Source organism: Bos taurus, chromosome 10 (assembly GCF_002263795.3).
Source record: "Bos taurus isolate L1 Dominette 01449 registration number 42190680 breed Hereford chromosome 10, ARS-UCD2.0, whole genome shotgun sequence".
NCBI lineage: Eukaryota > Metazoa > Chordata > Mammalia > Artiodactyla > Bovidae > Bos > Bos taurus.
Window position 1 is genome coordinate 12,228,971 of NC_037337.1, and position 15,723 is coordinate 12,244,693.

At 42.4% G+C, this 15,723-nt stretch overlaps 1 long non-coding RNA gene and 2 other non-coding genes across 3 annotated transcripts in view; all 3 read left to right on the forward strand.

Moving 5' to 3' along the window:
• Window positions 1–13,353, forward strand: part of LOC132346328 (uncharacterized) — a 14,068-nt gene extending 715 nt beyond the window's left edge. The window contains exon 2 of the long non-coding RNA XR_009496119.1: window positions 9,708–13,353. This is a non-coding gene — a long non-coding RNA (uncharacterized lncRNA). The remainder of the gene's footprint in view (window positions 1–9,707) is intronic.
• On the forward strand, window positions 7,854–7,971 carry LOC112448638 (U5 spliceosomal RNA). The gene has a single exon (XR_003037014.1). It is a non-coding gene; the product is annotated as a U5 spliceosomal RNA (small nuclear RNA).
• Window positions 13,103–13,218, forward strand: LOC112448637 (U5 spliceosomal RNA). Its single transcript, XR_003037013.1, has one exon. It is a non-coding gene; the product is annotated as a U5 spliceosomal RNA (small nuclear RNA).
• Window positions 13,354–15,723: the final 2,370 nt, after the last annotated feature.

Here is a 15,723-nt window from a genome sequence, read left to right on the forward strand (position 1 = left end):
CCTGCTGGTCTCACCTGGAGAATTGCTACTACCTCCTGCCTCCCTCTGGAATCAAATCCCTCCAAAACGGGCTGACGCAGAAAAAGTCATTTAACACCCAGAGCAACTGGGTTTCAGAGGGCTACCATGATTGCCCAAGGTTCCACAGCCAGCTGCGTGAATCCGAGATTCTAAAAACCAAAAGACCTTTCCTCTGCTTTTCAGAATTCACTGCACTGCAAAAGTCTCTGGCTTCTCAGACAAGACCTTTGAGAGCCTCCAAGAAAGGGAGCCCCCCTGGAGACAAGTAATAGGGACGGGCAGAGGGCAGATTGACCCGGTTCTGCAGGAGGGAAGGGACAGACCCTCATCCCCTCTGCCAACTCACAACTCCATTAAGATAACCCCCACATTTTGGCCTCATGGTCACATGGAAATCTAAGCACACGTGATGGCTAATTCCTACACCAAGAAGCCCCTCAACACCCTCCCCACACCTCCGCACTCAAGCATCCTCCAAGGGAGGAACTTCCCAAACCTTCTCCATCCAGACTGAGTAGCACCCTGAGCTCAGAGGAGAGGTCCTTGCTCTCATTTATGTATGACTTTGGGAGAAAGAGCAAGACTAGACCACCAGCCATCGCATGGTTTCCCAGGCTCACACTCACTTCCAATCAGTGCTGGCTGTTCCCAGGAGTCCGCATCAAACCACATCAAACCTCTGGATGCTGTGAGACCTGTACTGCTCCAGAAGCATCAAAAAGTGTCTGAGAGCCTTATGGTCTCAGAAAAAACTCTTCAGTCAGTTCAGTTGCTCAGTCATGTCCGACTCTTTACGACCCCATGGACTACAGCACACCAGGCTTCCCTGACCATCACCAACTCCCGGAGTTTGCTCAAACTCATGTCCATCCAGTTGGTGATGCCATCCAACCATCTCATCCTCTGTCATCCCCTTCTCCTCCTGCCTTCAATCTTTCCCAGCATCAGGGTCTTTTCAAATGAGTTAGTTTTTCAAATCAGGTGGCCAAAGTACTGGAGTTTCAGCTTCAGCATCAGTCCTTCAAATGAATATTCAGGACTGATATCCTTTAGGATTGACTGGTTGGATCTCCTTGCAGTCCAAGGGACTCTCAACAGTCTTCTCCAATACCACAGTTCAAGAGCATCAATTCTTCAGTGCTTCCTTTCTTTATGGTCCAACTCTCACATCCATACATGACCACTGGAAAAACCATAGCTTTGACTAGATGGATCTTTGTCGGCAAAGTAATGTCTCTGCTTTTTAATATGCTGTCTAGGTTGGTCCTAGCTTTTCTTCCAAGAAACAAGCGTCTTTTATTTTCATGACTGCAGTCACCATCTGCAGTGATTTTGGAGCTCCCCCAAAAATAAATTCCTTCACAGTTTCCATTGTTTCCCCATCTATTTGCCATGAAGTGATGGGACTGGATGCCGTGATCTTACTTTTCTGAATGTTGAGTTTAAGCCAACTTTTTCACTCTCCTCTTTCACTTTCATCAAGAGGCTCTTTGCTAAGTCACTTCAGTTGTGTCCAACTCTGTGTGACCCCGTAGACAGCAGCCCACAGGCTCCCCCGTCCCTGGGATTCTCCAGGCAAGAACACTGGAGTGGGTTGCCATTTCCTTCTCCAATGCATGAAAGTGAAAAGTGAAAGTGAAGTCCCTCAGTCATGTCTGACTCTTCACGACCTCATGGACTGCAGCCTACCAGGCTCCTCCATCCATGGGATTTTCCAGGCAAGAGTACTGGAGTGGGTTGCCATTGCCTTCTCCAGTGGTTTTCCCTACTTTCTTCAATTTGAGTCTGAATTTTGCAATAAGGAGTTTATGATCTGAGCCACAGTCAGCTCCCAGTCTTGTTTTTGCTAACTGTATAGAGCTTCTCCACCTTTGTCTATGCACCTATGCAAAGAATATAATCAAACTGATTATATTATATCAAACTGATTATATTAATCAAACTGATTATCTTGTGTTGTTAGAAAAGGATGTTTGCTATGAACAGTTCGTTCTCTTGGCAAAACTCTGTTAGCCTTTGCCCTGCTTCATTTTGTACTCCAAGGCCAAATTTGCCTGTTACTCCAGGTATCTCTTGACTTCCTACTTTTGCATGCCAGTCTCCTATGATGAAAAGGACATCTTTTTTTTGGGGGGGGGGGTGAGTTCTAGAAGGTCTTATAGGTCTTCATAGAATCATTCAACTTCAGCTTCTTCAGCATTACTGGTTTGGGCATAGACTTGAATTACTGTCATATTGAATGGTTTGCCTTGAAATGAACACAGATCATTCTGTCATTTTTGAGATTGCACCCAAGTACTGCATTTTGGACTCTTTTGTTGACCATGATGGCTACTCCATTTCTTCTAAGGGATTCCTGCCCACGGTAGTAGATATAATGGTCATCTGAGTTCAATTCGCCCATTCCAGTCCATTTTAGTTCAGTGATTCCTAATATGTCGATATTCACCCTTGGCATCTATTGTTTGACCACTTCCAATTTACCTTGATTCATGGACCTAACATTCCAGGTTTCTATGCAATATTGCTCTTTACAGCATTGGACTTTACTTCCATCACCAGTCACATCCACAACTGGGTGTTGTTTTTGCTTTGGCTCCATCTCTTCATTCTTTCTGGAGTTATTTCTCCATTGTTCTCTAGTAGCACACTGGGCACCTACTGACCTGGGGAGTTCGTCTTTCAGTGTCCTATCTTTTTGCCTTTTCATACTGTTCATTGGTTCTCAAGGCAAGAATACTGAAGTGGTTTGCCATTCCCTTCTCCAGTGGACCATGTTTTGTCGGAACTCTCCACAATGACCCATCCATCTTTGGTGGCCCTACACGGCATGGCTCATAGTTTCATTGAGTTAGACAAGGCTGTGGGCCATGTGATTAGTTTGATTAGTTTTCTGTGATTGTGGTTTTCATTCCAAAAAGACCCTTAGTGTCCTGAAAATCCTAAGAGCCACACGGGACTCAGGAACTCTAACATGGCTGCCAAAGGTCAGACCCAGAAAGGCAGAGCCTATGGCAGGGAGGTGGGGGATCTGGGAACTACTGCTCTTATCCACTGTGGACCCTTAGACAAGGCCACCTTACTGGCCTCAAGGAGTGTTTGTTGGATGAATACCTGAAATTTCCTTTTTGTTGAGTATGCTGTCTCACACATGAAATGAGAGTCACACTGTTAATACCCATGTTCAAGGGGGTGTGGAAAGGTCTCTGAGGATGCCACTCTAGAGGCTGGGAGCTCTTAAGAGCAAGCTGGGTTATCTAGTTCCATATCACTGTGGTTCTTTTTATTTTTTTTTTAAAGCAGCTTTATTGAAATATAATCCACAGCCCACACAGTTCACATTTAAAGTGTAAAACAAGAGTTTTTAGTACATTTGCAGATATGTGCAACCATCACTGTCGTGAATTTAAAAACATTATCACCACATCAAAAAGAAATCCTATATACTTAGGCTATCACCACCCTATGCTCTCAAGTACGCCAGCCCTAAGCAACCATTGATCTGCTTTCTGTCTCTTTAGGCTTGCCCATTCTGGCCATTTCACATAATGGAGTCACATACCATGTGGTGTTTTGTGACTTGTTCTTTCCCTTCGAGTATGATGTTTCAAAGTCCGTCCGTGTTGTAGCATGCATCGATACTTCATTCCTTTCTAGGGCTGAATATTATTCCATTATCTGCATATACCACCTTCTGTCTATCCATTCATTACTGAGCAGTCGTTTGGATTGCCTCTCCCGTTTGGCTATTATGATTAAGTGATGAGGCATTATTCTCTTGCTGTTTTTAAGATTCCCTGCTTGTCTTTGGCTTTGGGCATTTTTATTCAATACTGTGCTGTGTCTGTGGACCTCACTGAATTGTATTTTATTTGGAATCCATTCGATTCCTGGATGTGTAAATGGTTATTTTTATAATCTGGGACGTTTTTAGCTGTTATTTCTTCAAATGTTTTTTCTCTTCCTTTCTCGTGTCTCTTCTTCTGGTACTGCCATTACACATGTGTTGATGTGTTTATGGTGTCCCGCATTTCTCTGAGGCTCTGGTAACTTGTCTTCAGTGTTTTCCTCTCTGTTCTTGGAATATGTAATCTCTCTCAGTCTATCTTCAAATTTGCTGGTTCTTTCTTCTGTCAATTTACATCTACCACTGAGCCCTCTTGTGAAATTTTCGTTTCAATTATCATACTTTTCAACTCCAGCATTTCCATTTGTTTCTTTTTGAATAATTTCTCTTTTATTTCTATCAATAAAGTAGTCTCTATTTGATGTAACATTATTCTCATTCCTTCCTTTCTTTCTTCAATCACTTCCTTTAGCTCCTTGAACATATTTATAAAGGTTACTTTGAAGGCTTTGCCTGTTAAACCCAACATCTGGTTGCTTTCACAGGCAGTTTTTGTTGACTGTTTATCCCCCAGTGTATGAGTCACACTTTCCTATTTCTTTGCATGTCTCATAATTTTCTGTTGCAATCTCAAGGCCAGGTTATCACCTGTGCTTCTGACCAACTAGCTGTAAATCGGAGGCTTCCATGTCCCTGTCCTTGGATTTGATTAATTTGCTGCAGTGGTTCACAGAATTCAGAAAAGTTAACTTCCTAGAGTATAAAAATATAGAATCACAGGAGGAGCCAAATGAAAGTGATGACAGGGCAAATATGTGGGAAGGGGCTTTCTCCATGCTCTTTCGGGTGGGGGGTTACCATTCCCCCAGCATCACTACGTGTTCAGCAACCCCAGAGCTCTCTGAACCCCATCCTTTTTGGACTTTTATGGAGGCCTCATTACTTAGGCATGGTTGATCCAATCATTGACCACTGGTGATTGATTCAACCCCTATCCCCATCCCCTCTCTAGAGCTGATTAATGTCATCATATCAACAGTGATACATTATGTTGATGTATGTACCTTTGAAATGAAATTATGAAAATGGAAATATACCTATGTAGACGTCCTCTCAGAAACATATTACCCTAGTCTGATCATGAGAAAGGGTTTCCCTGGTAGCTCAGTCAGTCAAGAATCCACCTGCAATGCAGGAGACACAAGTTCAGTCCCTGGGTCAGGAAGATCCCCTGGAGAAGGAAATGACAACCCATTCTGGTATCCTTGCCTGGGAAATCCCATGGACATAGGAGCCTGGTGGCCTATAGTCCATGGGGTTGCAAGAGTCAAACATGACTTAGCAACTAAACCACCACCACCACCAATCATGAGAAAACATCAGACAAATCCCAATGGGGGAGGAGGGCCTTCGTTGGTGGTCCAGTGGTTAAGGGTCCACACTCCGATGTAGAGGCCATCGGTTTGATCCCTGGTCAGGAAACTAAAACAGCTGTGGGGCAACTAAGACCATGCGCTTCAACTAGAGAAGCCCCACGCACTGCAAGGAACAGCCTGCACAACCCCAACAAAGACCCAGTACAGCCACACACGAAAAACACCAATACAAGGAGAGTCTATGCAATATCAGTATACCTCAAAACTCAAAGGCATCAGAACAAGGAAAGTCTACGAAACTCAGAGGCCAGAGGAACCTAAGGAGACACAACTACTAAATAAAATGTAGTATCCTGGGTAGGATCCTTGAACACAAAAAGGGCATTAGATAAAAACCAAGGAAACCTGAATAAACTATGGACTACTGATTCATCAATTATAATAAATGTACCATATTGATAACGTTAGTGATTGGGATGACTGGGTGTGGGGTATTCAGAAACTCTGCATTATCTTCACAATTTTTCTTAAAAATTTTAAAATGTTTGAAACTATTCTTACAAAATTGTCTACTTAAAAATCCATTGTTGCTAAATTGAGTTTAGGTTATACATGCAGAGTTAATTTATGATACAAAATCTATGAGTATAATTTTCCATATTTATATATTAAAAGGGAAACTTACGATTAACTCAATATCCACCTACACTGCAAGAAGAAAAAAAATGCAATATACTAGGAGTACAATGCTATTAGCTTAATTAAAACAATTCCACCAAATAATTTTTGAGTTCCAGTAAAAACTGAAGATGCAGGATCATTTTTCTCTTTATATATGTGCATACTAAGTCACTTCAGTCGTGTCCAACTCTTTGCAACCCTATGGACTGTAGCCCACCAGGCTTCTCTGTCAATGGGATTCTCCAGGCAAGAATACTGGAGTGGGTTGCTATGCCCTCCTCCAGGGGATCTTCTGGACCCTGGAATCAAGCTGGCATCTCTTATGTCTCTTGTATTGGCAGGCGGGTTCTTTATCACTGGCGCCACCTCGGAAGCCCTTTTTAATATATATTTTATTTATTTATTTATTTTTGGCTGCCCTGGGTCTTCCTTGCAGTGGGCTGCTCATTGCATTGGCTTCTCTTGTTGCAGATCAGGTGCTCTAGACACACTGGCTCAGTAACTGTGGTGCATGGGCTTAACCCATGCAAGAGCAATAAATAAAATTCAACTAATACTATAATGTCAACAACAAATTCTAATTTAAAAAATCTATACTAGCCCCCCAAACTACAAAGTATTTAGGGTAAAGTAAATCTAACCAAAAAAATCTTTGTTGTAAATTTATAAAACTGTAGGAGGGACTTCCCTGATGCCTTAGTTGATAAAAATCTGCCTGCCAGTGCCTGGGGCCTGGGTTCAGTCCCTGCTGCAGGAAGATTGCACATGCCTTGGAGCAACTAAGCTTGAGCTCCAGAGCCTGTGAGCTGCAACCATTGAGCAGATGTGCCACAGCTAATGAAGCCGGCGCACCTAGAGCCTGTGCTCCGAAACCACAGCCTGTGCTCCCACTGCAGTGGGAAGGCCAGACACCACAATGAAGAGTAGCCCCTGCTTTCCACAACTAGTGAAAGCCTGCGCAAAAGCAACAACGCAGCCCAAAAAAGGCGTTTTTTTTAATAAAATATTTAATTTAAAAAGCTAGATGAAAAGACATAAAAATAGACGTCAATGATGGGGAAGATTCACAATGCTCATGAATATGATACACGGTGTTATATGATATCTGAATATAATTGAAAAGGTAATAAAATGGGGACTTCCCTGGTGGTCCAGTGGTTAAGACTTTGGCATTCCAATGCAGGGGGTTGTAGGTTTGATTCTTGATCAAGGAACTAAAATCCCACATGTCTTGAGGTCAAAAAAACAAAAAATATAAAACAGAAGAAATATTGTAATAAATTCAATAAAGACTTTAAAAATTATCCACATCAAAATAAAGAAAAATTTTTAAAAAGGTACCTTGCTGCCTCCCTCCCAGTTTAAGAAGAAAGATAGGGCCAACACCTTTGAAACTCTCTGAGGTCCTTTCCCCAGTCACACTCCTCACTCCCTACTGTAAGTAACCACTATTCTGGACTTCATATTAACAATTACTTTGCTATCTATCCTCAAGGACCGCCCCCACCTCAACTATCAGAAAATTATTTTATTTAAAAGATACCAAAAAAAAAGATATCAAAGTCCCAGTGTGCGAACAGATAAACTCAGAATGTCTCTAGTAGACCAACCCGGAGTTTAGATCATAGGCAGCCAAGCCATGGCGTCGGCCCTTAAAGTTGGCCCCAGAGCCGGGTTTGAATATGGTACTTTCCAAGGGGGAAGGGCGATCACTCAGGCTCATTTGCATACCCACAATGCACTGCAAAGTTTAATAGTTTTCGAGTTTAATAAAAAAATTTTACTTAGTTGAATTTTCTAAATGTGAAAATATTATTTTCAGAATTCCTTGAGTAAATTTCCTCAGGTAGTGACCTTGGGAATAAATAGTCACCATCAGTGTACTAGGAGTTGTAGTTACTGGAAACGAATTACGGGCAGCAACAGGTATACTCTGGTTTCTCTTCAAAACGTATAAATCTTTCGCCTTTTACTAAAGATTTCCGTGGAGAGAAACAATTTTGAGTTTTAAACCAATTTTTTGTAAGCCTTGCTTAATGCGAGGCTGTTTGTTGTTGTCTAAAAGAAAGAACTAGTATTTTTCGTAGAGTTAATAGACTACCGCCTTGTCATATATCTGTTAATAACACATTAGTTATATGGTAGCAGTAGGTAAGCATATACAGTACGGCTTTCTGATTTTGTCGTTTGCTTTTAAAGGTTTCTTGAGGTGTTAACTGATTAAGTCAGTAAAAATAAATTGATGAAACAACTTTGACTAACACAGCTTATTAGAACCAAGTAGGTTTTTCCAATATGTTTCCGAAATGTTATCATAATACATTAATTCTGGAGGTGCTTCTACAATGTTATTCACATGTGCTTTAAATGCTGTGAAAGTGAAGCCACACCGTCATGTCCGACTTTTTGTGACCCCGTAGACTGTAGTTTACTAGACTCCTTTGTCCATAGGATTTTCCAGGTAATAGTACTGGAGTTGGGTTGCCATTGCTTTCTCCAGGGGAATCTTCCCGAACCCCAGGGTTCTCCCGCATTGAAAACAGACGCTTTACTCTCTGAGCCACCAGGGAAATCAAATCCTGTAGAGAGAAGGGGACAACGTAGAGAACAAAATGGTTCTAGAGAACACGTTGAGAACATCACCAACTCAATGGACAAGTGTTTGAGCAAGCTCCCAGACATGGTGAAATACAAGGAAGCCTGGTGTGCTGTAGCCTATGGGGTCGCAGAGTCAGACATGAGTGAGTGAGCCGCCAGGAATTGAACCTGGGGCCTCAGCAGTAAAGCACAGCGTCCGAACTTTTCGATTGCCAGGCAGTTTCCAAAGTTAATCTTATTTAAGAGTACTTTCATAAAACTATTTTTCTTTGAGCCACTATTTTGGAGTTACAGCCCTGTTATCGATTATTTTCTTTGCTTAGTGTGATTCTTTAGCATTTGATGTTAGTTATTTTGGGGTAAATTTGTAATTTTTCTGCACCTAAAGTATCTTTCCCTGCTGGCGCAGAGAATAGAGAGTCCGCCTGCAATGCGGGAGACCCATCCCTGGGTCGGGAAGATCCCCTAGAGAAGGAAATGACAACCCCCTCCAGTATTCTTGCCTGGAGGATCCCCATGGACAGAGAAGCCTGGCGGGCTACAGTCCATGGGGTCGCGAAGAGTCGGACGCGACTGAGCCACTTCACGTTTACGTTTTCAAAGCTTCTTCCCAGGTGGCGCTAGTGGTAAAGAACCCGCCTGCCAACGAGGGAGACAAGAGAGGCGGGTTGCCTCCCTAGGTCAGGAAGAGCCCCTGGAGGAGGAAATGGCAACCCACTCCAGTATTCTTGCCTGGATAATCCCATGAACAGAAAAGACTGGCGGGCTACAGTCCATGCGGTCGCCGGACAGCACGCAGGTACTTGTGGCAGAATCGAGCACTAAAAGGGGAAGCAAGCGCCCCCTTGTGGCCAACAGAGGCTGCAGCAGAAAGGAGAAAGGGACAAGAGCTGAGACCTAGAGGCCCAATTTACCTTGCACAGGAGCGTGCTTCTCCACTGCAGAATCTGGAAGGATTAGGTGTTGCTCTAAGTCTCATACCTGCCACTTGTAGCGGTAGCCTCTGGGATCCTGCCACAACAAAAAGGAACTAGAGAACAATCCATAAGAACAGGTAAGGCTGATTTAACATTAATCTCTTAATGTAGACCCTCACTGGAAGAGATTAGAGCAAAAGCATTCTATAATAATTCCACAAATGCAGAAAAAGAATAAATTCAAATACCCATTCATTATACATTTAGGTGTGATGTTGCAGAGAAGACGCTTAGAGTCCCTTGGACTGCAAGGAGATCAAACCAGTCCATCCTAAAGGAAATCGATCCTGAATATTCATTGGAAATCAATCCTGAATATTCATTGGAAACTGAAGCTCCAATACTTTGGCCACCTGATACGAAGAGCTGACTCATTAGAAAAGACCCTGATGCTGGGAAAAATTGAAGGAGGAAGTAGAAGGGGCTGACAGAGGATGAAATGATTGCATGGCATCACCAACTTGATGGACATAACTTTGAGCAAGCTCCAGGAGATGGTGAAGATCAGGGAAGCTTGGCATACTGCCTGTCCATGGGGTTGTAAAGAGTCAAACATGACTGAGCAACTGAACAACAATATAGATAAAATTTAACATCTGCCTAAGCGACTTAACAACAATATAGGTAAAATTTAACATCTGCCTAACCTAAGGAAGAATTTTAGCAACCAAAAACCTGGAGCAAACACCACATGTAACAGAAAGTGTTATTAATGTTCCCTTTAGAGTCAGGAAGAAGACAAGAACAAATCACAATTTCAATAAAAAAAATTCCAATAAAGGTTTTTATGTTTTATATTTTTTAGTATGCCTTTTATCAATGCCTGATGATCTGACGTGGAGCTGATGTAATAATAATAGAAATAAAGTGCACAATAAGTGTAATGCACTTGAATCATCATGAAACCATCCCCCCACTCCCAACCATGGAAAAAGTGTCTTCTATGAGACTGTCCCCGGTGCCAAACAGGTTGGGGATTGCCACCTTACATTGCATACTAGTATGAATTGTTGCCAGAAATGGAAATTCCAGGCACACTATAAACAAATTGTTCCAGCCCTTCAAACCCCATATTTATAATCAGAGGTGTGTCCATGCTGTGGAGTCAGAAGTCCTGGAAACATCAATGGAGCTTGGAATGGCTAAAAAACAAGTTAACCCTCCTTGTAGTTCTCTAGCAAGTGAAAGCTGCCCAGGACCCTTTCAGAATGAAGGAGAGACCAGAGGTCCCCCCCAATCTAGGAGCAGAGAAACACTTTTCCTGTCCCCTCAGTGACTGAGCCCCTGGCCAGGCCCTGTGAGGTGTAACTATCGTCATAGGGTGAGAACGCTGCACCTCCGTGGGTCTTTAACTCCCCATCACACTGTGAAATATGGAAGAACACAAAGGAATCTCAAAACAAATGAATGAATGAATGGTGTGAACGAATCTCAGAAACAGGCTAAGTGAAGGAAGCCGGTCACGAAAAGCCAGGGAGTTGTTATGTTTTCACTGGTGTGAAATGTCTAGAATAGGCACTTTAGAGACAGTATTTGGCAGAGGCTGGGGGATGGGAGAGCTGGGGAATAACTGCTAATGGGAACTATTCCTTTCTGGGGTTGATGAAAATGTTCTAAAACTAGATTGTGGGGACTTTGCTGGCAGTTCAGTGGTTAGGACTCCCTGCCTCCACTATAGGAGGTGCAGGTTTCACCCCTGGTTAGGGAGCCAAGATCCCATATGGTTCACAGGCCTGCCAAAACAAAACAAAAACACTATTGTGTGCATGCGTGTCAAGTCACTTCAGTGGTATCCGACTCTTTCTAACCCTATAGACCGTAGCCTGCTAGGCTCCTCTGTCCATGGGATTCCCCTGGCAAGAATACTGGAGTGGGTTGCCATTTGCTTTTCCAGGGGATCTTCCCGACCCAGGGATTGAACCTGAGTCTCTCAAGCCTCCGGCATTGGCAGGCAGGTTCTTTACCACTAGCGCCACCCGATTGTGGAGATGATCGCACCATTCTGAATATGCTAAAAGCCACTTGCTAAGTCACTTCAGTCGTGTCTGACTCTGTGCGACCCCATAGACGGCAGCCCACCAGGCTCCCCCGTCCCTGGGATTCTCCAGACAAGAACACTGGAGTGGGTTGCCATTTCCTTCTCCAATGCATGAAAGGGAAAAGTGAAAGTGAAGTCGCTCAGTTGTGCCCGACTCTTAACGACCCCATGGACTGCAGCCTTCCAGGCTCCTCCGTCCATGGGATTTTCCAGGCAAGAGTACTGGAGTGGGGTGCCATTTATTTACTTGTACACTTTAGATGGGTGAACTGTGTGGTAAGTGGATTATATCCCCCAAAAGCTGTTTTCGACTAATTTAAACCAAATATAATGTCAAATATATTGTGAGCAGAAAAACTAGCAAACCAAACATGACAACTGAGAGGTATCAAAGTTGGGAAGTGGAATATTGACACGGCCTCCAGAAAAGAATCAAAGAACTGCAATTTCCTTTCCCAAGACTTTCAGTTACCACAATCGTTAAGGAGTCTCTGTAGACTGTCGGAGCCCGTTCCTGAGCACTGCAGAGGAGAGTACAGCTCATGGGGGTTTTTTTGGTTTGTTTTCTAAATAAGATGAGACTCGAGGTCTGAAGCTGAAATAACAAGATTTCATCGCCACAAGTAGCATCAGATCAGGAGGCAGGAAATCTGAAACCCAGCGCGGCAAGCGCCATTTTTTTTTTTTTTTGCCTGCGCATTTTGAGGGATCTTAGTTCCCCTACCCTGGGTTGGGAAGATCCCCTGGAGAAGGAAATGGCAACCCACTTCAGTATTCTTGCCTGGAGAATTCCATGGACCGAGGAGCCTGGTAGGCTACAGTCCATGGGGTCGCAAAGAGACACGACTGAGCGACTTCACTCAGTTCCCATACCAGGAAAGGAACCAGCAGGGAGTGAAAGCTAGAGCCCAAACCACTGGACCCCCTGGGAATATCCAAAGCTCCAATTTTAAACAGGACACGGCTATGAATTTTTCTCAAACGGCAGAATATTCCAGAGTGTACATCTTGGACGTGCATGGTACAAACAGACAAAACACCTGTGTGCCCACCACGCAGTTCAAGAAAAAGGAAATTGCCAAACTTTGAAAACCGTCAATCCACCGAAGGGAGGAACCACGGTCATGAATTTGGTGCCAGTCACTTGCTATTTTTTTTTTTCTTTTTCAATTTAACAGCAAAGTCTGTAACAGAAATCAAACTCAGACATACACAAAACATCTGAAACCCGGGTCTCCGCTGGGTGCGGCGTGTCCATGCCAGCCAGCCCGCCCGCCGCTTCGCCCCCTAGTGCTGACACAGGGGCGGTGCGTGGAGACAGCTTTCCCGAGCGGAGAGGCCGCCCACTTGCCTTATTTGCATACCCTCCCAGCGCTACACACCGTACACGTTTAAAATTATAAAACTTCAAATTTTCTTTTACCTATGTTTTCTGAAATTAGACCCTTGTTTACAGAGTAATCTAGAAATTTTTGTTCAGGCACTGGCTCTCGGTGTTAGCTAGTCACTCTCACTGTTCTAGGAGTTTCTGTTACTGGAGCTGTGAATTACTAGGGGGTAGGTTATACTCTGGTTTCTCTTCAGATCGTATAAATCTTTCGCCTTTTACTAAAGATTTCCGTGGAGAGGAACAACTCTGAGTCTAAAACCAATTTTTTGAGGCTTTGCTTCGGCAAAGCTACTTATCTTGGTTAAAAATAAGATCTAATTCATTTAACTAGCAAGTACAACTGAAGAGTTGGGGAAAGCTTGTTTAAGTGCTAAAAAGTTGGAGTAAGTTTGTTAAGCTGTGTGTTAACTGTTGGTTTTGAAAAATTATTGTATAATCCTTAATGATTGAATTGAAGATCTATGCGCCTTACTTTTACTCAGTTTCTGAGTGAGTCAGTTTTTTGCTCTCAGGGGGTTCTAAGTGTTGGCAATTCAGTTTCAGCGCTGGTGTTTCCAATGAAAATTCAGGACTGATTTTAAGATGGGATTGGTTAGTTTCTCTTATTGTCTTTTTCCAACACTATAGTTAATAAAGCATCAATTTTTCAGTGCTAAGTCTTCTTATTTGTATAGTTCAGTTTCACGTCTGTACCTGACTACCAGGAAAAGCATATATTTGACGAGATGGACCTTTGTTGGCAAGGTTAGTGTCTCAGCTTTGTACTATGTTGTCTAGATTGGTTATATCTTTTCTTTCAAGGAGCGAGCCTTTTAATTTCATAGCTGCAGTTACCATCTGCAGTGATTATGGAGCCCCCGCCAAAACTTCTTGGACTGCTTCCCCGTATATTTGCTTTGCAGTGATGGGACCAGATGCCATGATCTTAGTTTTCTGAATGTTGAGCTTTAAGCCAACTTTTTCACTCTCCTCTTTCACTTTCAACAAGAGGCTCTTTAGTTCTTCACTTTCTGCCATAAGTGTGGTGTCATCTGCATATCTGATGTTATTGATATTTCTGCCAGCAATCTTGATTCCAGCTTGTGCTTCATCCAGTCCAGCATTTCTCATGATATACTCTGCATATAAGTTAAATAAGCAGGGTGATAATATACAGCCTTGACCTACTCCTTTCCGAATTGGAACCAGTCTGTTGCTCCCTGTCTAACTGTTGCTTCTTGACCTGCATACAGATTTCTCAGGAGGCAGGTAAGGTGGTCTGGTAGTCCCGTCTCTTGAAGAATTTTTCCACAGTTTGTTGTGATCCACACAGTCAAAGGCTTTGACATAGTCAATAATGCAGAAGTAGATGTTTGTCTGGAACTCTCTTGCTTTTTCAATGATCCAACGGATGTTGGCAATTTGATCTCTGGTTCTTCTGCCTTTTTTAATCACAAGTGATTAATGTGATAGCGTATGTTTGTTTTCTTTATTTACATGGCTTAATCTTCCTTGATGAGCAGTTATGTGTGAAGTTGATGGGGGTTTTGATTATTTTAGGGGCTGGTTAGTTAGATAATTTCGGGAAAAAACGTGGTTATTGTTTTTTCTTTTGTATTAAGTTTGAAGTCCAGGGTGTATTTTATGATTGAAATGTTTTAATTGGGACTTTTGTTTTTAAAACGCTCAACCAGATTGTAACTAAAAAAAAAACCAGCTCAAAGTATAATAGACTGTAGATCTTATTCTCCCTTCATGGCTTTAGGGCTGGATTGTCTGTTTTACTTATTACAGGTTTGGTTATTAGAATAATGTTTTTCTTGTTGAGACTGTGTAAGGCTTTCTTTCCCTAAGAATGAAATGGAGTCACAGATTTCTTAGGGCAGACAGGTATAATAATTTGTCTCCAAAGCGAGTGTACCCATTTATACTTCCGCCAATGGCCTATGTATTTTCCCATCGTTTCTCAGCCTTACTGGCCCTTGGTATATTCAGGTTTTAAATTTCGCCCATCTGGTAATCATAAAGTAGTTATATCTTAGTTTTAATGTACATTTCTTTAATTACTAATGAGGTTGAACATCTTTTTAAAGACGTTTTGGCCATTCATGGTATCTCTTCCATGAAATGCATGTACTTGTCTTTTGCTGCAATGTCATTTTCTAAGTGGTTGTAGTTTTTGATACAGACTCTAGAGACTTTATTTTTTAAGTAAGACTTTGGTTTTTATTTATTTATGGCTGCACTGGGTCTTCATTGCCACTCAGGCTTTCCCTAGTTGCTGCGAGCAGGGGGCTACTCTCCTGTTGCAGCTTCTGATTGCGGTGGCTTCTCTTGTTGCGGAGCACTGACTTCAGGCACGCTGGCTTCAGATGTTGTGAATTGCAGGCTCTAGAGCACAGACTCAGTAGTTGTGGCACACAAACTTAGTTGCCCCATGGCAGGTGGGATCTTCCCAGACCAGGGATGGAACCTGAGCCCCTGCACTGGCAGGCGCATTCTTAACCACTGGGTCACCAGGGACGTCCTCCAGAGTCTAAATACATACTCTTTGCTGGTTATGTGGTGCAATTTCCTTCTCCCAGTTTAAGGCTTCCCTGTCCAATTTTTTTAGTCTCTTCTGGTGAACTGGTCTAAATTTTAATATTGTCAGATTGATCTTATTAAAAAAAGTTGTATTCTGAATTTTTCCTTTGTGTGTGTGTTTAATAATTCATTGCCTCAAGTTATTAAATTCTATATATCTTTATATTTTTATTATATATATAATTATATATAATAATATATTATATATATTTTTATATATAATTATTATA